The sequence below is a fragment of the Pristis pectinata genome, chromosome 3 (genome assembly GCF_009764475.1).
Source record: "Pristis pectinata isolate sPriPec2 chromosome 3, sPriPec2.1.pri, whole genome shotgun sequence".
In the NCBI taxonomy this organism is placed as follows: Eukaryota; Metazoa; Chordata; class Chondrichthyes; order Rhinopristiformes; family Pristidae; genus Pristis; species Pristis pectinata.
The window spans coordinates 86,502,312-86,527,471 of NC_067407.1; the positions used below are offsets into that span (position 1 = coordinate 86,502,312).

Sequence of the window (25,160 nt, forward strand, 5' to 3'; positions counted from 1 at the left end):
GATCATTGGATCTACAGATTTTTTTTATATTTTGTTGTTCTTTATGATTATATATGCTATGATTGTTATCCTGATCTCTTTGTATTACATGTATAAATATTGATGCTATATATCAATCTGTATTAATTTGAAAACTAATAAAAAGATTGAAAAAGAAAGATGGTGGGGAGGATTGTGCCCGTGATGGGCTGGCTGAGTCTACAACCCTCTGCAACCTCTTTCGATCCTGCACATTGGAGCTTCCATACCAGGTGGCAATGCAACCAGTCGGAATGCTCTCCACCATACACCTGCAGAAATTTGCAAGAGTCTTTGATGATGTACCAAATTTCCTCAAACTCCTAATGAAATAGAGCCACTGACGTGCCTTCATTGTGATTGCATCAATGTGTTGGGCCCAAGATAGATCCTCTGAGATGTTGATGCCCAGGAACTTGAAGCTGCTCACCCTTTCCACCGCTGACCCCTCAATGAGGACTGGTGTGTGTTCTCCCGACTTCCCCTTCCTGAAGTCCACAATCAATTCTTTGGTCTTGCCGACATTGAGTGTGAGGTTGTTGTTGTGACACCACTCAACAGCCGATCTGTCTCACTCCTGTGCACCGCCTCATCGCCATCTGAGATTCTGCCAACAACAGTGGTGTCATTTACGAATTTATAGATTTCTAGGTTGTTTTGAATCATTCTGGAAATCCAGCCATGTACTTCCAACTACCTTGTACCTTGATGCTTCTGATATAACTTGTATGTCAATCATGCCTAGGATGGTATTGCTTCACCATATAATCCTCCTTTTTGGAGCATTGTGGGGGAAATTGGATCAAGTTCAAAAATAGGAAATACATTGCAGCCATCATTTTAAGATGTGTGTATGTCACCAGTTGTTGAAAAGCTGTTACTTTGATGAAAACTGTGATGAGACTCTCCAAAATTTGCAGGATTTGCCAATCAAAATAACGTTTCCAAAAAGCCCTTTTGACTGGAAAGGGAAATGATCAGATGAGCAGATCAGAAGGGCGGGGAGCAGATGATAATAGGCTGTGTTGATTGTGGGGAGATGATCATGTAAATTAGTTTTAGTGTGGTTGGGATTGAGAAGGTAGTGGAAGATTGGCTGGCGGGGAGTGGTAATGGTCAGTTGTGAAGTTTGGAGGGAGTTTTATTTGTGAAATCTGTTATATTATAGGTGTTACAGCAATACAATTGTTTTGACCTATTGATTTGTCACACTTGTTGAAAGTTTTCCAAATGAACCTCTCGCCTGTCAAATCTTTGCAAAACTGCTTATGTGTACTGTGCCTCTCTTTAAATTGTGTTTTAAATACCTTCCAAGGTAGGATGGATTGGCTAGATGCTACTTCCTCTGACATGCAGTTATTATCATGAGCATTGATCACTTAAAAAAAAGAAACAGGAATTAAATTTTCAGCATAGCAAAGAAAAACACAGTGTACTTTTGGCAATGAGAGATGAAACCTTTTAATGAGGAGTATGAGAGAAAACAACTTCCAGTAGCTGAATGAAGGATTTCCAGAAGAAAATCGATTCAATTCACTTTGAATAATGTCGAGGAATTTAAGAAATATTTTTTCAATCACATGAAAGCACATTAATATTGAAGATAATCAGACCAAGCAACAATCATGCTCTTGACCTGCTGTCCACAAAGCAAGAACTCCTTATGAAATTCGACATCAAAGGCTGTTAGAAATAGCTATCGACTGCATGAACTAGGTGAATCAAAATGTTCAAATCAAGATTTTTCCTTTAGCAATTGAATTACTTTACTCTGAATACTTTCATATCAATCAAGTGTGCCCTTTTCTTTTTGCTATTTTTAATGATGGGCTGTTTTTATGTGTCATTCTCTGTGCAAGTCTAATCCTTAGCAAACTTCTGGTACCTTTATTAAAGAACCAATGTTTGCTTTGCTGCCACCCAAAAAAAGTTTTGGCCTTTTCTCCTCTCCAATGTGAAATGCCCCATTCAGTGGTCTGAGGCATTCTTTCTTCCCCCTCCTGCAGCCAAGTCTTGCCTTTTACATGTGTGGTTAAAGCAGATAGGGCTGAAGTCTCAAACTCCATCCTGGAATAGATAAATGGTGTTTTTTTTCTTTTGTCAGTTAAATGTCATTGAATTGTAGAATGACAGATATTGAAGTGGGGACGGGGAGGGAAGCATCTAGTTCATTGTGCCTGTGGTGGCTCTTGGTAACAGCTATGCAATTAATGTCAAACTTATAACTAAGTGCTGCCCTACAAGATTTTGTTACTGCTGTTATGGGAAAAGCGTGGTACGTTTGTTGTGTTAACGATTCTTTTTGACTTTTTCTGAAATCTGGATAATTCCATATATTTTCATTTCATGTTCACAATTATTTAGTAGTTTGGGTGTGACATGCTGAAGACAATGAACTGACAACAAAAAAGGGTCTACGATTCAATTTCCTTTGAGATGAAGAACTTGCTTGAGTCCTGCAACAGGTTAATAAAATTACCACTGGTGTGTCCATGTACACTGTGAAACTAGTGTACACAGTGCAGAAAAAAATGCACAGTGCTTCAATATGACCACAGCATAACAAAAGTAAATGCCAGATCTGAAGTATCGGATGCACCTCATGATGCCTGTTCTGCCCTCAGTGTGCCTGTACTGTTAAGGCTTATTTCACCATGAGTGGCCATGGCATCACGCAGCACCCTTGGATTATTCAGACTCAAAATGTATTGCAGTTCTTAGACGCATAGAACTCCACATCAAATTACACCTGAGCCACGTGCAGAGGTTGGAGGATTAACGTGACAGTGCTTTGCCTTATGTAACAAATTCAACACTCTCAATATAATCACAGCTATATTGTGAAAGAAAATTTTACTCTGAATCACATTAGGAAATATTGAGGCAGATAACTAAAGGTTGGTCAGAGAGGTTGTTTGAAGAGGCAGCTTGAAGGAACAAAGAGAGAGGCAGAGAGGTATGATGGGCTTTCTGAGGGTGCAAGGTGACAAACCATTGAGTTCTTCAGAGGAATAGTTAAGTTGAAAGATAACAAAGTAATGGTTGGAGGAGATGAGGCAAGGTTAAGGTCAGATTATGTTACAGGAGCTTCATTTCCCTTCAGTGGGGAAATGACATAGTGATATAATGGAGGTATTAAAAAAATTATTGCAGTTAACAGAGGCAGTCTGGCCTAGAAATGAAATGGCATAGTATAACTTTATTATATGCTATGCGATTAAATCTTTTTGGGAAATGTTAAATGACTAGGTACCTTGTTGATCGACAAACATGGAGACAGAAGAACATGCCAAGTTACCTCAAGTAGTGCACTATTGACATCATTCCCATGATTTTGGCCACATCTACATGCTTTATGGATGGGATGGATTTCAGCTGCAGGAACAGCCTTGCCCAGAGGTTTATGGTCCACTTCTGTGCCAATTAAAGGGCCTGGGGAACCTGGTTGTTGAGATTCACCCAGTTTTTGTCACTCATGAAGGCTAGTTCCTGTTTTCTCTTAACATTCTCAGCAATCACCCTAGTCTCTACCATATTGGATTCAGTCCCCACTGGATTGGACACCAATTCCTTCTGTAACCCTTCAGGTATCCTTCACTGCTTCTCATATCTCTCTCAGTAACGCTACTTCCACATCCCCTTCCCCTAGCCCCACCATCAGTGCCACCACTCTTTGCCTGTCCCAGTCCCATCCCCTCTCCCCATGACCTTCTCCCCAGAAATCCTGACAATCTCTCTGACTCCTCCCATGGCCCCTAACCCTAGCCTTTCTCTTTCCTAATCCCTGCACATCCTCCACCACCAATTTTCTCCCTGTATTGGTATTGGTTTATTATTGGCACTTGTACCAAGGTACAGTGAAAAAGTTGTCTTGCCTACCATTCATACAGATCAATTCATTATACAGTGCATTGAGGTAGTACAAGGTAAGATCAATAACAGAATACAGAGTCCTGTCATCTATTCCCCATCACTTTGCCCCCTCCACCATGGTAGAAGACTAAATGCACGTCTTAGGACTGGGATCGCCAGTTTAAACATGCACCGTTGGTGTTGCGTGTATTGGAATATCAGACTCCAGCAACCACACTCAAAACAGGCACAGAATCTCTGTATGACATTGCTTCAAAGTGTGTTAATGCAGGTCTTTCCATCCTTACCATTGTTAGTCTTTGACAGCATCTGTTTAAACCATGTGAACATAAAAACGAAGAAAAACAAAATTGAAAAGCGAGAGTTGTGAAGGAATGAAACTTCAGATTATAAATGATCACAGTCTGTCAAGCAATTTTATGCACACCATCATCTGCGTTTACTGTGGAACTGTAGCATACTTGAAACCTTTTTGCCTTTTGTTTAAAAACAAAGTGACTTATTTCTTCCTGATAGAGCAGATGTAACTGGCATAGGGTGTACCATCCCATCTAATGTCTAACTCTCATTTTCCCCAAGGAAATCATTAGTACTGCATCCAGAGAATTTCAGAATTCTCAACTATTTTGTGAAGTAAACTGCTGAATTCAGTTTCCTTTCTGTGACTAAGAATACTAACTTGAAACAAGTCCCATCGTTTTGTAAGTTAAAGAACTAAGCAATCTTTGAGTTTTACAGTTATATCTTTCTGCCTTGTCTAAAAAGTGATCACCGTTGGGAATGAATGGCTTCCAAGTTTTGGTTTATAGTTTCTTGTACTGCAAATCCGCTGTCATCTCTTTAATTGGATATTTCTGAAGCACTTAAACTATGCTTAGGAACATAGCAAATGTCAGAAATGGCTTTGGTGAGAATAGGGTGGCTTGACTTTCACTACTGTCATCTTGTTGGATACTGCAGTTGCTATTGGTAACTGCTTGCACTGTTGTAAGCTGTTAGCATAATTGCTAACCCTTCATCCTCCCCAGCAGGACAACACTGCCTCTTTAAAGCCTCATCATCACTGTCCAATTATTTACTTGTCAATCTGGTAATTTGAAAATTAGTCTACTTTGTACACCTGCCGAGGACCAATATGATTACTGCAAACAATTACAAATAACTGTTGATGAAAGATGGCCAGGCTGATATTTTTAGTTATATTTAAACAGAATCATGGTAGTTTTATTTATTGCAGATTCACTTCTGACCTTCCATAGACCTATGAGTTGCATCTGCTTTTAATTAATCTTCTTCCTGCATTTAAACATAATCATAAATTGCCTTTTTGTTTCAATTATTGAAAATGTTTCTTTGTTAACTGAAAATGTTTAACTAGACCAACATGCTTGTTGCCTTGCTGAAATTAAACTCCATCATTCTCTTCACATCTGACAAATGCGAGATCCCAGCCTTTAATTTCTGTGCTGATTTTTTCAATATGTTTTAAAAGTTCATATTTGAGGTACATTCGTTTTATCTTCCATTCTAGTTGCATTTGCTTACTCGTGTTTTATGTGGAACATTGCGTTTGTTTAATTCTGGCTTCATGCCTCTTCATTTTCTTTGCTTCACTATTAGCAGCCATGCTCTGGACTGCCAAGATCTGAAACTCTGAAATCCTCCCATTAAATCCCTTTTGTTCTTTTACTCTTTTGATTTCTCGTCTTCTCTCGCTCTTTCTTGCTCTCTCCCCCACCCCACCTCTCCGTGTCACTCCCCCTCCCCACTTCTCCGTCGTGCTCCCCCCCGCTGCCTCCCCACCTCTCTCCCCACCTCCATCCCCCTTCCCCACCTCTCACCTCCTCCCCACCCCTCTCTCTCTCCCCCCCACCCCCCCAACACATATGCCCCTTAAGACGAAAACACCAACTCCTGTGCAGCTGGCATCGAAATGCCTTAGATAATAGGGAGTGTTCTTGGGTGTTTTGCCCTATTAAAGGCACTAAATTACTGCATTGGTATTTTTCTCGGTTTAAACTGCCAAACTACCAGCCAGCATTAAACAGTAAATGAAATAGTAATGAGATAATGATACCACAGAGTAGCAGAAATTGTACATTTGCAGTGGCCCTAGATGACTTAGTCATCAATGGCTGTCTACAATGGTTTTGGAGGAAGTTTATTGTGTCCATGATCTTTGAAATAATATTGGGTGTTAATGGAGTTGTTAATGCTGTATTTGTACTGAATGGAAGCTGACAATTAGCAGTCCTGGAGGCAGTGCAAAGTGATTTCAGCCAGCTTTGTAGACTTATTTTAATTCTAGTCCTGTTGGATAGAATGGAATGGAACCCATCACACCTGTCCCTACCCCTCCTCCCTCACCACTATTCCAGGGACCTAAACAGTCCTTCCAGGTGAGGCAGACATTCGCGTGCGCTTCCTCCAACCTTGTCTATTGCATTCGGTGCTTTCGATGTGGCCTCCTCAGTGAGACCAAGCGCAGACAAGGTGACCGCTTTGTCGAGCACCTGCGCTCTGTCTGCCATGGCCATCTGGAGCCACTGGTTGCCAGCCATTTTAGTTCCCCTCCCCATTCCGGCACCAACCTGTCAGTCCTTGGCCTTCTCCACTGCAAGGGTGGAGACCAGACGCAAACTAGAGGAACAACACCTCGTATTCCGCCCGGGTAATCTACAACCTGACGGCATGAACGTTGAGTTCTCCAATTTAAGGTAATCTGCTCCCCCTCTGTCCCTTCATCTCTCCTCCCAGTCTACCCTGTTCCAACTGCACACACTTAACTCCCCCCCACTACCATTGGGGAGGAGGTACAAGAGTCTAAAGACCCAAACTCAATGATTCAGGAATAGCTTCTTCCCCTCCACCATCAGGTTTCTGAATGATCCATGAACCTACCTAATTATTCCTTTTTTTTTGCACTATTTATTTATTTTTGTAATTTATAGAATTTTACGTCATGCCACTACTGCTGCCGCAAAACAACAAACTTCACGTCCTGTATCAGTGATAATAAACCTGATTCTGATTCTGTTTCTTTCCCCTCCTCCACCTACTCCATCCGCTCATTACCCACACGCTCCTCCCACTGAGTTCTCTCCCACCACTGTTCCCATCAGCCTCACAGCTCCAGCAACCTGGTTCAATCCTGACCTCTGGTACTGTCTGTGTGGAGTTTGCATGTTCTCCCTGTGACCACACTGGTTTCCTCTAGGTGCCAAAGGAGTGTTGGTTGTTGGGTGAGTGAGCCCTTGTAAATTGTCCCTGGTATGTAGCTGAGTGGTAGAATCTGGGAGGAGTTGATGGGAATGTGGGGAGAATAATAATGGGATTAGCAGTGTAGGATTGGTGTAAATGGGTGCTTGGTGTGGCTAGGGGAGCCAGAGGCCAGTTTCTGTGGTGTATGACTCTATGATATAACTCGATGGAAGCCTGAAGAGGAAATTCAGATGCTGAAGATACAAAATTCGTGCTGCATTTCAAAGGAGACAGGTTGTCACAAGAACAAAATTGAATTTATAATCATGTCCTTAAGCTTAAAGACAGAAATGAAGATTTAGATTTTCCACTGATCAATCAGGCTGTTATGCAGCCAAAGGCCTAAATCCTGTCATTCAAACCACTGCCCTTGTCTCAGATCAGAAATTCTCTTCTCTGCTCTTGATTCAGATCATGGTTGTTATATCATTGCAAACAGACCCCACTGATCTTTCTCTCAGTACTTTCAATTTAAATGGGGTCCATCTCTCTGTTTACACATGAACATCATGTTCTTCTGCTGAATCAGGTAAGACTGTGCACTTCTTCCAGTCGCCAGCCCCGCCATGGCTACCACTTCCTCATTGCACTCACTGTTCCCACTCCCCTTTCCGCCTCCCTCAAGAAGCTTCTCCCTGTCCCAAAGTACACAGCCTATTTCTGCCACTCCCCTTTTCATTTTCATTATTAACTTCACGTCTGCTTCACTCTATTTTCGAGCAATCCCACCAGCCCTACCCCCCTCCCACCCCTCCCCAACCACCTCTCACTTTAACCCTCCCCCCACCCCCCATCCCAGTCCATTCTTCCAACCTCCTAACATCAGCTGGTCACCACAGGTTGCCCAATCCATTCCTGTCCGAATCCCTCACAGCTCTAAAGGCACAGCTTTTAATTCCTGTATACTGTAGACAGGAACACAGTTTCTAATGCAGTAAATGGGGGAGACAACTCAAGCTATAGAGTAGGAATGAAAGAATGTACCTTTAGATATTTTTTTTCATGATCTCGAGCTGATGCACAGTGCTTCGCAGCCAACCAAGTCTCTTTTTTGAACTGCCGCTATAAAACAATTTCTTGGGTTCATTAGAGATGCAGGCATGAATTTGTTGACATGAAAAGGTACCAGGCTCAAAAAAAAAGTTTCTGAAATTTCAAACTGTTGTCTGTTGGCATGAGAGTTCTCAGGATATGTAAGGCAAAGGAAAACATTATTTATAATCTTAATAAGATAATAAAACAAATGCTGATGGCAGTCTGGCTGTGGCTGATGAACATTTGCATTCCAGTTTGGAGAATTGATGTTATTTAAAATAGCATTGTTTGCAGGAGAAGGACAGTGAATTCTAACATTAATGGCTGAACATGTTTATCATCTTAGTGTTCTGGTATAGACAATACATTTACGTAGACCTAAGAATTAGTGGTAATAAATCAGGAATTAGCAACAGAAGGCTTCCCTCCCCCATCCCAACCAATATACCAACCTCACGGGAAAACTGGTGGAGGAAAAGACTTGAGTGTCCATTCCTCAGTACAAGGCATGAATATTTGTACACTTCATTTTGGGGCTTTGTGCACAATTGAATATTTTTATTATTTCAAAATACTGTTCATTTATAAAAGTTCTAAAATATGTAAATTCAGAGCATTCAAGTCAACATTTTCTGAACAAGTAATGCTCTTCCGTTACTAAACATTAACACATCATCAGTTATCTATTTACAGACTTAAAGTATTAAATAGTTCACGAAATTTTAACACAAATGTGGCTCTACTCCTTAGAGACATTACAATAGAGGAGTGCAGTAAGGACACAGCCACAAAATGTGCATTAGTTCACCCATGCATTGCCAGTTAAACATGTTCTTCCTGGTATGGGACATAGAATTATACATGATTTACAACACGGATGGAGGTCACACAGCCCATTGTGTCTGTGCCAGTAGAGAAAGCTTTCCAGTCCAATCCCAGCTTCCAACATTAGCCCTGTTGTTCTGAGTCACATCTCTTCGAGTTTGCAGCCTAGTACTAGACAAGGGTCCTGACCCGAAACATTGCCCGCCGGCTTTTCTCCATGGATGCTGCCTAGCCTGCTGAGTTCCTCCAGCATCATAGTGCTTTTCATTGTAGCCTAGTAGTGTTTCAATATGATGGTTTCTGCCTGGTAAATTTCCTTTGAACTGCCTTCAATGCTGCCGTTTTTTTTGTTAGCTCAGGGGCCCGAAACTGTGCACAGTATTTCCAGGTGTGGCCTCTTAAACACCCTGTACAACTATACCAAAACCTATTCTTAAACTCCAGCCCCTTCACAATAAAGGCAACAATGCTATTTGCCTTCTTATCTACCTTTTGGACCTGCCTGCTGACCTTTTCTGATCCATGTACTACAACACCTATTATTCCTCTAAACTTCATTCAGTTTTGTTCACTTTCCCTTTAGATAATTATCTACCTCTTCATTATTCTATCAAAGTATATGACCTCGCACGTCTCCACATTAAACTCCATTTGCCAGGTTTTCGCCCAGTCACTCAATATGGTGTTGCAGAGTCACAATGTCTTCATCACCACATGCCCTTCCACCTATTTTTGTATTATCGGAAAACTTGGAAACCTTAGATTTTGTTGTCTCCTCCAGGTCATTAATGTAAATGTTAAACAATTGAGGGCCAAGAACCAATCCCTGAGGTACTCCACTATTTTAATCCTTCCAGCCTGATAAGGACCTGTGTATTTCAACACTATTTTCCATGTGACAGCCTGTTTTCAATCCATGTTGACATCCGTCATCCAATATCTACCTATTAATTTATGTACCAGCCTCCTTTGTAGCACCTTGTCGAGTGCCTTTTGGAAATCTAAATACGCTACATCTACAGGGTGCCCTCTTTCAACTCTCCCTGTCACATCCTCAAAGAATTCAAGCAAATTTGTCAAGCATGACTTACCTTTCAAAAATGTTATTCAGCTTTCCTAAATGATTCATTATTTCCTTTTTGATTATTGACTCCAGCATCTTGCCAACAATAGATGTTAATCTAGTTCCCCACCTTTTCTCTTCCTTTTTGGACAAGGGAGTAACATTGGCTGTTATCCAATCCTCCTGTCCCCTCTTGGAATTCAACAATTTTACAAATTCAAAATAGGTTTTGTTAAAAACCCTTTTCTAAACTTCAATGCAAATTATCTCGGCAAGCCTTTCTGTTGCTTCCTCAAAAAAACAAATTGAGTAGGTCAAGCATGAACCTTCCCTTACAGATGCACACTGACCCTCTTCTTTTGTTCTTAATAACTTCTAAACCGTGGTTTTGGTTTTAATTTAGGTGTACTTTGATTTACTGACATGGCAGAGCCTTAACACTTGTGTGCATTTCAGTATCAATGTTTCAGAAGTAGAGACAAAAAGAAAATCAGAAAATCTAGAGAAGGGAAAAAGTAATGATGAGGTTGGTCAGCATTTGAAAGTGAAATATCAATTAACACCTAAGGTGTGGCATAGATGAACAAGAGGCTAACTTATTCCCCTTCATACTAAGAATCTTAATTCATTGTTCACTTGATCAAGGTGTACAAGATGATAAGAGGCTTAGATCCAGTGGACAGTCAGAGACTTTTTCCCAGGGCGACAATGGCTAACACAAGGGGACATAATTTTAAGGTGATTGGAGGAAGATATAAGGGGGACGTCAGGGGTAAGTTTTTTACACAGAGAGTGGTGGGTGTGCGGAACGCACTGCCTGCAGAGGTTTTGGGGGCAGATACATTCGGGACATTTAAGAGACTCTTAGATAGACACATGAATGACAGAAAAATGGGGGACTACGTGGGAGAGAAGGGTTAGATAGATTTTAGAGCAGGATAAAATGTCGTCACAACATTGTGGGCCGAAGGGCCTTTACTGTGCTGTAATGTTCTATGTTCTCACTTGTAACTGATTAATCATTGCTTTTATCACTTCAAACAGAATAGCTGGTAACCTATGTCTAATAACCCCGAGTGACCAAGAACTAATTTTTACCTCTGTGATAATTTCGTAAGTGGAATTTGGCACAATCCCATACCCGTTAAAGTGTTTGTACGTGAATTTGCTTCAGTTTTTGCTTGTGATACCTCATCTGTGAAATCCTAACTCACATTTGTCTTTGACAGTGCAGCAATTTTTTTCCAATTATCTTTCCTGTCTGCTCGATCTCCCTTTGCCTTGCTCACACTCAGAGGAAGATACATTTTATGACAAAAACATCAGGGCATGGAGATGGATGGAATAGGCAAGATTTAATCGAGCAGTTTTTAAGAGGAAGTGCATTGTTACTTAAGTGTTTGTTAGTGGGTCCAGTGAATGTTTAATTCATTTTAATTTGATAAGAAGAGATGTAACATGAGATATACAGCATAAGAGGAACAATGGAACAGCAGACCAATTAAATATGGGAGAACCTGAGAATTAATTTATTGCAGAGATGGAATGGTTTTCACTATTTAAGGTTTGAACAGTAGTGGAAGAAAACAGGTTATTGATTTTTTTTGCATCTAGGAATATTAAAAGGTCATTATAAGCTTAGTTTCATCCTCTTTATTGTTAATAAAAAATATATAATGTGTACATAAAGTAGTTTTTACAAATCAGAAATTGAGATTTTACATAAGGCAGTAAACTGGGGAAAAGATGGTGTCACAGCTATAATGTGAGAGAGAATATCGGCGTGGAAATGGAAGATGGGGGTTGGAGGAAACTCGGGGAATGGATAAAGAGTTATGAAAAGGGTGAGAGGGCAGTGGGCCGGGAAGTTAGGCTAGAGTTGGAGGTTGGACATAAAAGAAACAGTGGGTTAAAGGACAGAAGAACAAAGGTACAGCATGGGATAGAGAAGCAAGTAGATTGAGCACAGTTACAGGTCAGGCAGGGAACAATGAGAGGAAGGTAGAGCATAGGCAGAGGCCACAGGCGAGTTACGTGTTGGAACCTGGAAGGATTCACTTTAACACTTAAGCAAAACAGGAGCAGAGCTGGAGCATGGGTACATTCCTGTGATCAGTGTTGCCCTGTGTTCAGTTTAGCAATAATGAGTTGTTTGGGGGGTGGGGGACGTGGGCAGAACAGGGAGGTGATGAAACAACATGGACGTGGAGGGAAGCAGAAGGAGAGAAAGTGCAAAAGAAGAATAGGGGTGCTGAAATAAAAGGAGTGGAGAAGATAATTTGAGGCATGTGATTGACAAAACTAATAATGAAGCAGAAGTGATTCCGAACACATGATATTGCCCATGGTAGAACACAGAGTGGCAGAAGGTGAGCAGAGAATTTTGGGAATCTGATCACAACAGGGTATCTCACAGAAGGGCATACCAAACTGCAGAGCCTCTGAGGAGACCCAGAGTTGCAATTAAGAAACTGTGAGGAAGTAGAGAAGCTGCAGAGAGTAAATATTCCCTCATCCCTTGGTCCTGATGCAGGGTTTTGACCCAAAACTTTGTCAGTTCCAAACCCCCACCCCCACAGATGCTGCTCGACCCACTGAGTTCCTCCAGCAGTTTGTTTTTTGCTCCAGGTTCTGGCATCTACATTCTCTGGTGTTACTTGTGTGGTTGCCATCCCGTCTCCGTCTCCACTGCATCTGCTCTCAAGATGAGGACTTCCATTCCAAGACATCTGAAATGCCCTCTTTCAGGAAACGTGTCTTCTTTTCTGCTGCAGTTGATGAAGCCTTCTCCTGCATTCCTCTGTTTCCTGGACTTCTGCTCTCACTTCCCTTCCTCCAAACAGAACAGCAATGAGTTTCCCAGTTCCTCACCTTTCACCCTACTAGCCTCTGCACTGAGGACGTTATCCTTCGTCATTTCTGCCAACTTCAATGGGATCCCACCACCAGCCACATCTCCTTCCCACCCCTTTCTGCCTTCTGCAGGGACCACTCCCTCTGTGATTCCCTGGTCTGCTCATCTCTCCCCACCCACCCCTCCCTGACCCCTGGCACTTTCTCCTGCAACCGCAGGAGGTGCAACAGTTGTCCCTGCATCTCTTCCCTCACCACCATTCAGGGACCTACACAGCTCTTCCAGGTGAGGCAAAGATTCACGTGCACCTCCTCCAACCTCGTCTATTACATTTGATGCTCCCATTGTGGCTTCCTCTGCATCAGTGAAACTGGACAGATGAGGCAACTGGTTTGCAGAGCCCCTGTGCTATGTCCACAGTGGCCATCCCGAGTTCACAGTTGCTGGCCATTTCAGCTCCCTTTCCCATTTCCACACCAACCTGTCTGTCCTCGGCCTTCTCCACTGCCTGACAGAAGCCAAATGCAAACTAGAAGAACAGCATCTCATTTTCTTTGCCTGGGTAATCTACAATCTAATGATATGAACACTGCATTTTCCAATTTCAGTTAATTCTTATGTACTGTGTTCTTCTTTCTTTCTCCTTCCAATGTTTGTCACCCCATTTTTGTTCCCTTTTCCATACCCCCTCTCCAGCACCCCCCCCCATCACCCATTTTTGTCCCTCCCCCCATCCTGGTTCCATGCACCTGGTACCCACACACTTCACCCACTGGATCTCCCTCCAGTCTGGCCCAGTCTGGTTCTATCTGCCCTTCACTTCTCTCTTAATTTTTAAATTTTAAATTTTATTTACAGCATGGTAACAGGCCCTTCCTGCCCAACGAGTCTGCGCCGCCCATTTTAAACCCAAATTAACCTACCTGTACGTCTTTGCAATGTAGGAGGAAACCGGAGCACCCAGAGGAAACCCACGCAGACATGGGGAGAACGTACAAACTCCTTACAGACAGCGACGGGAATTGAAACCCGATCACTGGCACTGTAATAGCGTCGTGCTAACCGCTACGCTATCATGCCGCCCATCATCACCTTCCCATACTTCCCATTATCACCTTTCTTACATCAGATTCAAGCACTAGAAGCCTTTGTGTTCCCACTTATCACGGTCTAGCCTCTGTCTCCACCTTCACCCTCCCCTCCCCCTACCTGGCTCCATCTACCTTTTGTTTCCCCTTGTCTGCTTCCAACTATCACCCACCTGCCTCTGTCCCCCAGCCCTGCCCTCCCCCTCTCCTCTTCATACCAGCTATCTTCCCTCTCCATTCTCAGTCCTGATGCAGGCCTCAACCTGAAATGTAGCGGTTAGCGTAACACTATTACAGCGCCAGCGACCTGGGTTTGATTCTGGCCGCTGTCTGTAAAGAGTTTGTATGCTTTCCCCGTGTGTCTGCGTGGCTTTCCTCTGGGTGCTCTGGTTTCCTCATACGGGTACGGGTTAGGAAGTTGTGGGCATGCTATGTTGGCGCCGGAAGAGTGGCGACACTTGCGGGCTGCCCCCAGAACACTCTACGCAAAAAAAGATACATTTCACTGTGCGTTTCGATGTACATGTGACTAATAAAGATATATCTTATATAATTCCCTTTCCCCCCACGGATGCTGCTCGACCTGCTGAGCTACTCCAGCAGTTTTTTGCTCCAGATTCCAGTATCTGCATCTCTTGTGTCAACAGAGAGAAAATAATCTTTAGTAATTGAGCACATGAGTTCCAAAAGGCATTCCGTGCTCAGAAGTTTTAATCTGTGCTGCTTTAATTCATTATTATCTGCTTGTGGCCAAATATTTGTTGAAACCTTGTGCTTTGAAATTGAAAGTTAATTGTTGCTGCAAAGTGGCAAAAGGGAAAGGAAATTCAAAAATATCTAATGCACTTTGCATACAGTTATTTATTATGACTAAGAGTAAGCAGTATCAACGATTAATACAAATATCTGTTCATTTTGTTCCTCTAATTAGCAGTATTATTTATCGTAAAGATTTGGTAAAGTGTGCAATTGTAACTGAATGGACAGAATCTTTAACCAACCCAAGTTTTAATAAAGCACACCTGAAAATAGGAGCAGGTGTGGGTCACCTGGGCCCTTGGACAGTGCCCCATCACTCAGTCTGACCATAGCTAATCTGCCCAAGGCCTCAACTCCTATACTGCACCAGTTCCTCATAGCCCTTCATTCCCATGTGTTCCAAAAGTTTATCAGCCTCCTTTTTCAATGCTTCCAATGATCTAGCTTTTCCATCCTTTTGGGATGGGGAATTCCAGTGATTTACCACCTTGGTGAGAGGAATATTTTATGAATCCATTGTTGCTGATGCTACAGAATGCTGTTTGGTTGCTTCAGTCCTTTATACAGCATGAACATGAAGTAGATGGTCTCTCTTTCAGTGTGCAGTGTTTTGCAGATGTTGGATGTTAAAGCTGCACAACCATACAATCTGTTCTCTTCAGGGTGATGGCGCTCAAGAAATTACTGTTGCTTTTCTTTTGTAAAAAGCATTTCTTCAAGATCCATTTTGTTGAAGAAATATAAATCTGGGAAGGCAGTTGATTTCTTTTTTAAACCATTATTGGGCAAGTCAGAAACTGATTGGGAAAAAAAAGGACAATTACCAGAAATTCAACAGATTTTCCATTTTGATATTTCTTGCAAATTCAAGTCTCTACTGGAGCAGTACTTTCGTGCATGCCAGTGTCTTGATCAACCATCTTTAAAGGTGGTGTCTATAAATCAAAGTGCTTTGGAACATGAACTTTAAATTGGGGTATTATGTGTAAAAATTGATTAAACATTCTTTCAGTTTTATTTACTCAACACTTCAAAGGTTCTCATAATGTTCTGCTCCTTCACGCATGTAAACATAATTTATTCGTGGAATGATAGATTTTTCCTGATCTTCTGTTTCTGCGCATTGCCAATGATTTTAAAATGCATCAAAAACTTTGCTTACACACCATTTTTTTAAAATGTATTTTTATTCATTTTGCTGTATTCAGATGTGGCTAGCAAAGTCAATCCAGGTTGCCAAGTAGGGAGTTCCAGAATTTGGACTTGGCAACAATGAAGGAACAGTGATATATTTCGAAGTCAGGATGGTGTGCCCCCTGGAGGGAGACAGGCAGGTCTTTTGTGACTAACACCCACACTTTAGCATTTTGGTCAGGTTGAACCCTGTGATTAACAATAGTGTGATAAACAATGACCTAATGTTATGCATCCCTGCAGGAGAGATGCGGCAATGTGGACGGTTTTGAATAGTGGTTACCAAAAGTGTTGAATTGTTTTAACAGTAGGAAGAAACTGGTTGCTTGCAGTAAATCATGCAGCACAGTAGCATAGCTTATAGAGCCGCTACCTCACAGCTCCAGAGACCTGGATTCAATCCTGACAGCAGGTGCTGTCTGTGTGGAGTTTACACATTACCCCTCCCACCCACCCCCGTGACCATGTGGTTTTCTTCTGAATCCAGCGGTTTCCTCCCACATCCGAAAGACGTGCGGGTTGGTAGGTTAATTGGCTGCTGAAAATTTTCCCTGGTGTGTAGGTGAGTTGTAGAATCTGGTGGGTGGAGAGCTGATGAGAATGTGGGGAGAATAAAATGGGATTAGACTTAGTGTGTGAGTAGTTGATGGTTGGTGCAGACGGTGGGCTGAAGGGCCTGCCTCTGCGCTGTATCTCTCTATGACATTAAATCCTCAAAGTATGTTATATCTTTCAAATTGCTCGATATTGATGCTGGTGTTGTGACTATCAACACGCTTCTTCACGGTTGTCTGTGTTTAACTTTCTATGATTTTTTTCTTTGCTAATTGGTAATTTCTGAATTTTATCTCACAGTGCCAAAACTTCTCTCTTTACTTCAACTTTTCACTTAATCAAATTCCACTCTGTCAGATGTGTTACAATGCTACTTTATCAAATTCCAGCAAAAATATCTTCCACAAATTTCTGTTTGCATAGAAACATTGATAAAAATAACATACAATTGATTATCGCCTATCATAATCTTATGACTGCCCAAAGTACTTTAAACCCAAGGAGGTACTTTTAAACTATTGCTCATGTCATAATATCAGGAGAACACAGGCAATTTATGTTCAGCATAATCCCACAAACAGTAGTGAGGTGACGATGAGGCAATCTGATTCCTATTGATATTGACTGAGGGAAAATATCAGCCAGGCCACCACAAAGAACAACCTTTGTTCTTCTAAGTATGATGTGAATTTTTTTTCGAGGAGAATTGGGGCAGCAATTGATGGTTTTGAGTAATACGCACCTTTGACACTGTAGTACTCCCTTAGTACTGCACTGGAACATCAGTGTTCGTACTCCAAAGTCTGAAGTGGTTCTTGAACCATCTGACAGAAGCAAGAGTGCCTTTTATTGAGCAATACTTTTGTTGATATAGAGGTTATTTTCAGTACAATGACCTAGAAATCCTAAAACATAATGCAAAGGTTGTGTCCACAGTGCAATGCAGTCATTTGCAATACATAAGCCTTTACGTGCTGGACTGTTTTGTTTAGTTTCTTTGTGCATCTTACACACTAACCCAATGAGGTGCTGGAGTAGGTGCAGACTTGGAACGTACATCTGGATACCATTACCATGAATTGTTTGCACATGTACGCTGGGCCACTTCTACAGAAGCAGCCTTCACGAGATGTGAGGTTTGCTTTGTCATAAGTTAACTGGGTTCTACTTGAGCTGGTAGTAGGGCTTGAAGACTGGTGCTGAAAATCTGCTTTAGTGAGTACATTGTGCAAGTCTACTCTGGTATTTATGTACTGTTTTTCACTTGGATGTGTGTTGGTTAAACTTAGCAATGTGATCCTGTGGTCTACTAATGCACGTAGAACAGAGGGACCAAGGAGTACAAGTACATGGCTTCCTGTAAGTGGTGTCACAGGTAGTCAGGGTGGTTAAGAAGGTGTTTGGTATGCTGGCCTTCGTCAGTCAGGGCACTGAGTACAGAAGTTGGGACGTTTTTACAAGATGTGGGTGAGGCCAATCCAGGAGTATTGTGTACAGGTTTGGTCGCCCTGTGATAGAAAAGACGTCATTAAGCTGGAAAGAGTGCAAATAAGATTTACGAGAATGTTGCCAGGACTCGAGGACCTGAGTTATAGGGAAAGGTTGGGCAGGCTAGGACTTTATTCCTTGGAGCGTAGGAGACTGAGTGACCTTCTAGAGGTGTATACAATCATGAGGGGCATAGATCTTGTGAATGCAAACTGTCTTTTTCCCAGGGAAAGGGAATCAAGCATTCAGAGCGCAAAGGTTTAAAGTGAGCTGAGGGTCAATTTCTCACGCACAGGGTGTTGCGTAAATGGAATGGGAAAGGTACTTGTAAAAGGTACTTGGACAGGTACACGGACGGGAAAGGTTGAGAGGGATATGGTCCAAACACGGGCAAATGAGTCTTGGTTAGATGGGCATCTTGGTTGGCATGGATGAGTTGGGCCAAAGAGCCTGTTTCTATGCTGTATTACTCTACGACTCCATGTAAACCTGCAAAACTGCATGGATATCTTGGATATACACCTGCCTTGTGTGCTGATTATCCGAATAAACAAATGGTACGGAGAATGACAGTGCAACTTGAAAAAGAGTACTCGGCGGAACTACTGTTGGGGGATGGATTAGGAATATAGCCACAGGGTTTTGCTGAGAAAATGAAGCAGTCAATTGACAATTAGGAGTTCAGATAAGAAAGTGAAACAACTCTGCTGCATAAGGATCAGGGAGTGAAATACCGTGGTTTGGGCTTGCATCCAGTCCCAGTTGTTAAATTTATCTAATCGGTATTGCAAGCATCAGCTAAAACTTAGCAGCAAGATTCAGAATTTGATGCTTCAGTATTAAATCTTTCCACTTAATTCTTTTCATCCTGGTTATTGATTTTCTTCAGTCTGAATAGTCAATGATGGTGAAGAAGGCACTTTGCCAGCAACAACCACAGCTACTAGTGAATTTGCTGGCCTTTGAACCAAATAAAATGTTAAGTTAGAAATAGTTAAGTTCATTTAAGTATTTGGCCCCATGACGAAATGGAAAGGTGCAGGAGAAATTGCCCTGACTCTTCCTTGATTGAATGAGTTGTTTAAAATAAAATGTGAGTACAGCTCTGCAGCTTTTCTTGTGTTTTCTGAGTAGGTGCTGGCCCCAATTTACAAATGCTGAAGCTCAGGCTGGAAAAGACATGTAAAATTGTTCCTAAAACAAAGCAATGAAAAGTGGGTAAACGTAGGCTGGGAAACTACTCACCTAATGGAACAAGGGGATGTTTAATAAATTTGTTTGACTTTTTTTCCTCTCTGTCTCAGGTTTTACCTTGGTAATATTAAAAAGTCTAATAACTTTACACCACAATAAACACTGTCGGGATTAGGTGCAAATTAGCACTGGAACCTCTGAGGTGTCGATGTTTGTGCAAATCTACACGAATGACAGCTAATCTTATTTGATGCCGGAAGTCATTCTACTGTTAAGTCATGTCCTGGAACATCTGGAAGTGCCGTAACTTGTGACTTGCGATACCCACCCAGTGTGGTAGCCTGTTGCAGAGAGCTGGCGAAGCTGATCCTCCATACCCAAGAGACATCCCACAAGGCACAGCAGCTGGTGGGCAGTGACTCAGTCTCAGGCAGCATATCTGGAGGCTTCGCCCTTAGAATATCCTGATTGCCTTTGACAGCTCACCAGTGTCAAAGGCCTTTGAACTATTATTACATGTCTCTAATAGTTCAAATAAAACTAACTAAAAATATATTGGAGGTATTTTAAATAAGAAAACATCTTAAACGCTACAAATTAGAAGATAAAGTTAAATAAATGAATGCTTACCTGGACATCCTTTCACTGATGATCAGTGATCCCATTTCAAACTATGAAGTCACACTTCACATATCAGCCACTCCTGGCATAAAGCTGGATGTACCTTGTAATCTGTCTCTTTCTGCAGTGAATAATGAGGAGCAGGAGCAGGCCATTCAGCATGATCATGTTCTATCACCCACTTCAGTATCCTGTTCCCACCCGCTTCCCATATCCCATGATCACATAAGCATTAAGAAATGTATCTACCACCATGAATCCATTAAGGACTTGTCCTCCACTGCCACCTCTGGTAGAGAATTCCACAGGTTCCACAGGTGACATTTCTCCTGATCTGGGATTTAAATGGCACATCCCATATCCTGACGTTTTGACTCCTGGTTTTGGGCTCTCCAACCATCAGGAGCATTTTCCTTGGATCTTGTTTGCCTAGTCCTGTTTGAATTTTATCGGTTTTTGTGAAATCTCCATTCATTCTTTTAAACTTCAATGAATATTGACCTAATCAACCCAATCTTCCCTCATACATCAGTCCTGCCATCCCAGGAGTCAGTCTTGGAATTGCTCCCTCTGTGGAAACAATATCCTTCGTCAGATAAGGAGACCAGAACTGCACACACAGCTCCAGATGGGGTCTTACCAAAGCCCTGTACAACTGCAGCAAGACATCCTTGTTCCTAGAGCAAAAGACAAGCTGCTGGTAAGACACAGCAGGTCAAACAGCATCTGTGGAGGCAAGGGGATAGTCAATGTCCTGTCCTGATGCAGGGTCTCGGCCCAAAATGTAAACCATCTTGTTTTTTCTCTCTCTATCCCAATTCTGATAAAGGGTCTTTGACCTGAAATGTGAACATGTGGCTGTGGTAGCAAGTCTGAGTGAGAACTGGGTGAGTCCAGATGAAGGGTCTCGATCCGAAAAGTCAATTTCCCTCCACAGATGCTGCTTGACCCACTGAGTTCCTCCAGCATTTTCTATTTTTGTTAAACTTCTATGGGACTTTGCTGTGGGCAAAACTTGCTGTTTCTTGGGAAGCTATGGCATGTCATACTTCAATGTCGGGTTCTGACACTGTCCAAGTCAATATTACTCATTTGTCTTAATTGAGTTCTTTGAGTTGCATTTGTTAATAACTTAAACTTGGAAGTTAATAATTTAGAGCTTTGCTGTGATATGGATTTTGAGGTTAAATCGATAATAATCCAGCACCTTCAGGATTTTTTGGACTATTGGATGCTATCCAATTAATACTCCAACACATTTTTAATTCCCCTTTTTATGTTACACGGTATTATAATAAATTTTCCAGTGAACCAGATGTTTAAAAGGGAGCATGGGAAATAGGGTCCTGTTAAGTGTAAAAGGAATATGGGAATGCAGCCCAGGTGAGTTTAAAAGGAGATCCTGGTGAATGTGAAGCGTACGTCAGTGGTTCAGTTAAACCCTTTGAGACAGGAAGAACGTGTGGCTTGGTAGCAAGTCTGTGTGAGAACTGGGTGAGTCCAGACGAAGGGTCTCAATCCAAAACGTCGACCGTCCATTTCCTTCCACAGATGCTGCTTGACCCACTGAGTTCCTCCAGCATTTTGTTTGTTGCTTCAGATTCCAGCACCCACAGTCTCTTGTGTCTCCACAGTGAACAGTGACATCATGTTGAATTCGGTATCTTCCTACCATTGGTTTTAGCTTTAAGATGCCAAAGGTAGGGGAGTCAGTGATGCAGAAGTTGAGCAAGAAGTCGTCCTTCTCTGGATTTTGGAGTTTGAATAAAGACTTGTTGGGTGGAATGAGAGCCTGCTCTCTGCTCACTAAAAGGTTCTATTTGGTGTGAGGTTGTCTAGGCTCAAGTCTTTTACAGGCTGCCACAAACCCACTGATAAAGCTGCTCATTTAACAGCTATTGGAAACTCAGTCAAGCAGGAGCACTTGCTCATAGTGTCTGAAGAAGCTGAAATCTGTTTTCATTGCAGGTGAAAATTACTGCTTTTGGCAGCAATTCTGGGTTCTACCATTTCTCTGGAAATAAACAGTGCAATTTAAACAATTGCCACATAATATATTATGTTGCGGTATCCCCAATTTGCCTTTCCAATTTATTTTTTTTTTGCAATGGCTTGCTGCAACCATCAAAATCAAAGTAGCTTTTTAGTGCACTTGCCAAAGATTGAGGTATGTTAATGACCACACACAGTGATTGCAGAGGGAAATGAAATTTAAATGACAAGTGAATATCACATTGTAGGGAGCTGTACTATTAAACCAGTCAAACCTTGACATCCAGATCACCTGCAAGTTGCAGTTTCCCATCCTATCTTGTGCTTTGGAAGACTGAAATAGAAAATCCTGGACATCAGCAGCAGCATCTGTGAAGAGTGAAGCAGACTTGATGTTTGAGATCGGATCTGGGAAAAGCTGGAATAAATAAGTTTTGAGAGACTGCACAGGAGGGGGAGAGAACCAGAGTGAAGTTCTTGGATAGAGTGGATTGCAGAAGAGGTTCAATGAGCAGGTGGATGGCAGTTGAAAGTGAAAGAGGCAGGGGCAGTTCTCTATGTTGTTTTATTAATCAATTGAATGTTCAGCTGATGAGTAGCAGAGAGCTACCACCACTGGATCTTAGCCGTCTGATTTCTCATCCTCCAGGTTTTGCTTTACTCTGGTGTAACACTGGTATAGCAGAGCACACAATGCACCACAATACTTGGGAAGCAAGTGCGGAGAGGTGTGTACTCTCAGATTTTCAAATAATGTGCAAGGTAAATGCGTAAAGTGGAACTTGTTGAATCCATAGTCTGCTGTTCCAACAATCCAGTAATTTTAATTAATAAGCTGGAACAGAGAAAAACTAATTTTGTCTCAATAGTACACATTTTTGATGCACCTGGAATTTTTGTGGGGTAGGAGAGAAAATATAAGCTTTTTCTGCAAGGTTATTGGGAGGAAGTACCGTGTGAGGGGGTTGAGACAACAGGCTGTCCGTGGGTAACAAATGGATTACGTGTACAGACGTCAATAAGTAGATTTTGTCCTTAAGTTGAAAAATGAACAAAAATCACTCTATGGTAACTGTACCTCCACAGTATTGTAATGAACAGCAATGAAAGCATGTAAGACTGATAAGAAAGAGCAATTACTAAAAGTGAAGAGAGAGAGGAAACTCATCCTGCCATTTGTAGGAATGAACCTATGTATTTACATTGGGCTTTTGAATTTAATAATGTGATGGGAGCTCATTTGTATGTAGTGGTGTCATAACCTGGGAACTGCCTGTATTTTGGAAAGCTCTTTCAAAGGAATCAGCACAGGCTTGACGGTCTGAATGACCTCCTCTGTGCTGTAAGATTACATGAATGGAGCAGAGTTATGTGTACTGTAAATTACTCTTGCAGGTTGATGGAAACTTCAATTGAAGGTCAACAGCATTTCTTTGAGAGTCACTGTCATTTGGGTCCTACTGCATTGTTGTATTGGTTGTCCAGTCGTCTCCATGGCAACAGTTCATCAAATGATCAGTAGGCAGTACTCCGAGTTCTGTCTTTTCAAAGGATTTATTAAGAACAGAGAGAATTGACTGGAAGGTGGTGATGAACTGGGGGGAATTATTTGAGTCGGTGGATTGGTATTGGGTGGGATTTGGCAGCAGATCATTGAATTTCGCCCCAAATGAGAACCCGAGAAGAACTTGTAAACTGATGGCCTCAAATTACAAATTGCCTCATAATTACTTGCCTAGGCTACTCTGAAAGTACCTTGCACCCCCTTCTGACTTTGAAGTACATTGCTGTTCCTGCATTGTCACGGATAAATCTGAACAGCCGTGGGCAAGTACCTTCTGCAGAAGGGCTGCAGTGGTTCAAGAGCACAGCTCACCACCATCCTTGCAAGGTCAGAGAGAGTGGTGGTGAGCTGTGTTCTTGAACCACTGCAGTCCTTCTGCTGAAGGTACTTGCCCACGGCTGTTGTGCAAAGAGTTCAGATTTATCCCAGTGATGACGCAGGAACAGCAATATACTAAGTCAGAATGGGGCACAACTTGGAAGAAACAGGCCATAAATGTTGTCCATTGTCAGTGATGCCAATGTGCTGAGAATTAATAAATAAAATATAATTTCTATTAGGCCACTCAAATTCGTGACTTGTTTTCATTGTGAAGCAGTAAACCAACAGGGTGCCCCATAAAATGGTTAGTCAAGTAAAGAGTGAAAAAGGTAGATGTGAAGGATAGGAAGGTGTGCAAGTGGTCCATTTCCGAGGCTGAAATCACGTTGGGAATAGGGTAGAAATTGGCAGGTGCTATAGTTGACCCAGTGCCGCGATGCCTTGAGTTATAGAAAGGATGCATTGTTGGAAATGATTCATAACGTGAAATTCCATGCATCGATAAGGCTGGGCAAGACACATAATGAAACTTTTGGTACATTGTATTCCTCTAGCCGGGTAGTAGAGCGCTAATCAATATGGAGAAAATAGATTTAAGACACAGAGAGACATAATCCAAAGATTCAGTGGCAATGTAGTGAAAATTACTGATGTGCGTGCAAAATAAAAATCTGTATGCCATTCTGAAGCATTTTCACACAAGTTCCTGCAACAGAAAACACACCCCATTTTTAGTCATTGCTAGTTCTAGAAAATGTAAATTTGTACTGTGCCAACAACACTGGCACTGTTTTGTAAATCATTCTCTTAAATTTGCTGTAATCCTTGCTCCTCTTTATCCATTTGTGTTTTGTCTGTCAATAGGACCAGAATCCATTAATAAACGTGTAGGGTGCTTTGGTGGCACTGTTAATGGGTTCCACTACAATGGAGTTCTTTTACAGATTACAAATCTATTGAGTTCATTTGAAAATTAATTTTAGCATGTGATGCATCTAGTCATAATCTGGCACAGTCTGCATATAAAAAGAAAGATTAACTTCTTTTGCAGTGGAGTTTAATATTTCAAGACCTACACTGTATGGTTTATGGTGGTGCTAAGGCATAAATGTTGCTTGGGCTTTATTCAGGCATGATGTACGTCATAACATCAGCTTTATTAAGTGGAGCCACAGGGCCATCCATTCATTGTAGCTCCCTTGTTCAAAGAGATGGTCATGACATCAAGCAGTGCACAGTGAGTGAAAGAAAGAAGCAAAAAAATCCACACCATGTTTTCCAAGAACTTATTAAATTATCCTGGATCTAACAAGGAAACTGGGATTCTGTCAGACATCTTGAGTGTGATTGGCAAAACTGGTTTACTGGGAGATGTGAGTAGGAGATTTTGGTCACCTCTCTCAATGTATTTGTTGTGATTTACTTCCAATTTTTTTTTTGCAAATTCACTGCTTG

At 41.8% G+C, this 25,160-nt stretch overlaps 1 protein-coding gene across 4 annotated transcripts in view; it reads left to right on the forward strand.

Moving 5' to 3' along the window:
- The window catches only part of LOC127567834 (1-phosphatidylinositol 4,5-bisphosphate phosphodiesterase beta-1), a 711,920-nt gene that overhangs the window by 297,182 nt on the left and 389,578 nt on the right, over window positions 1-25,160 (forward strand). The gene's annotated exons all lie outside the window — the stretch shown is intronic.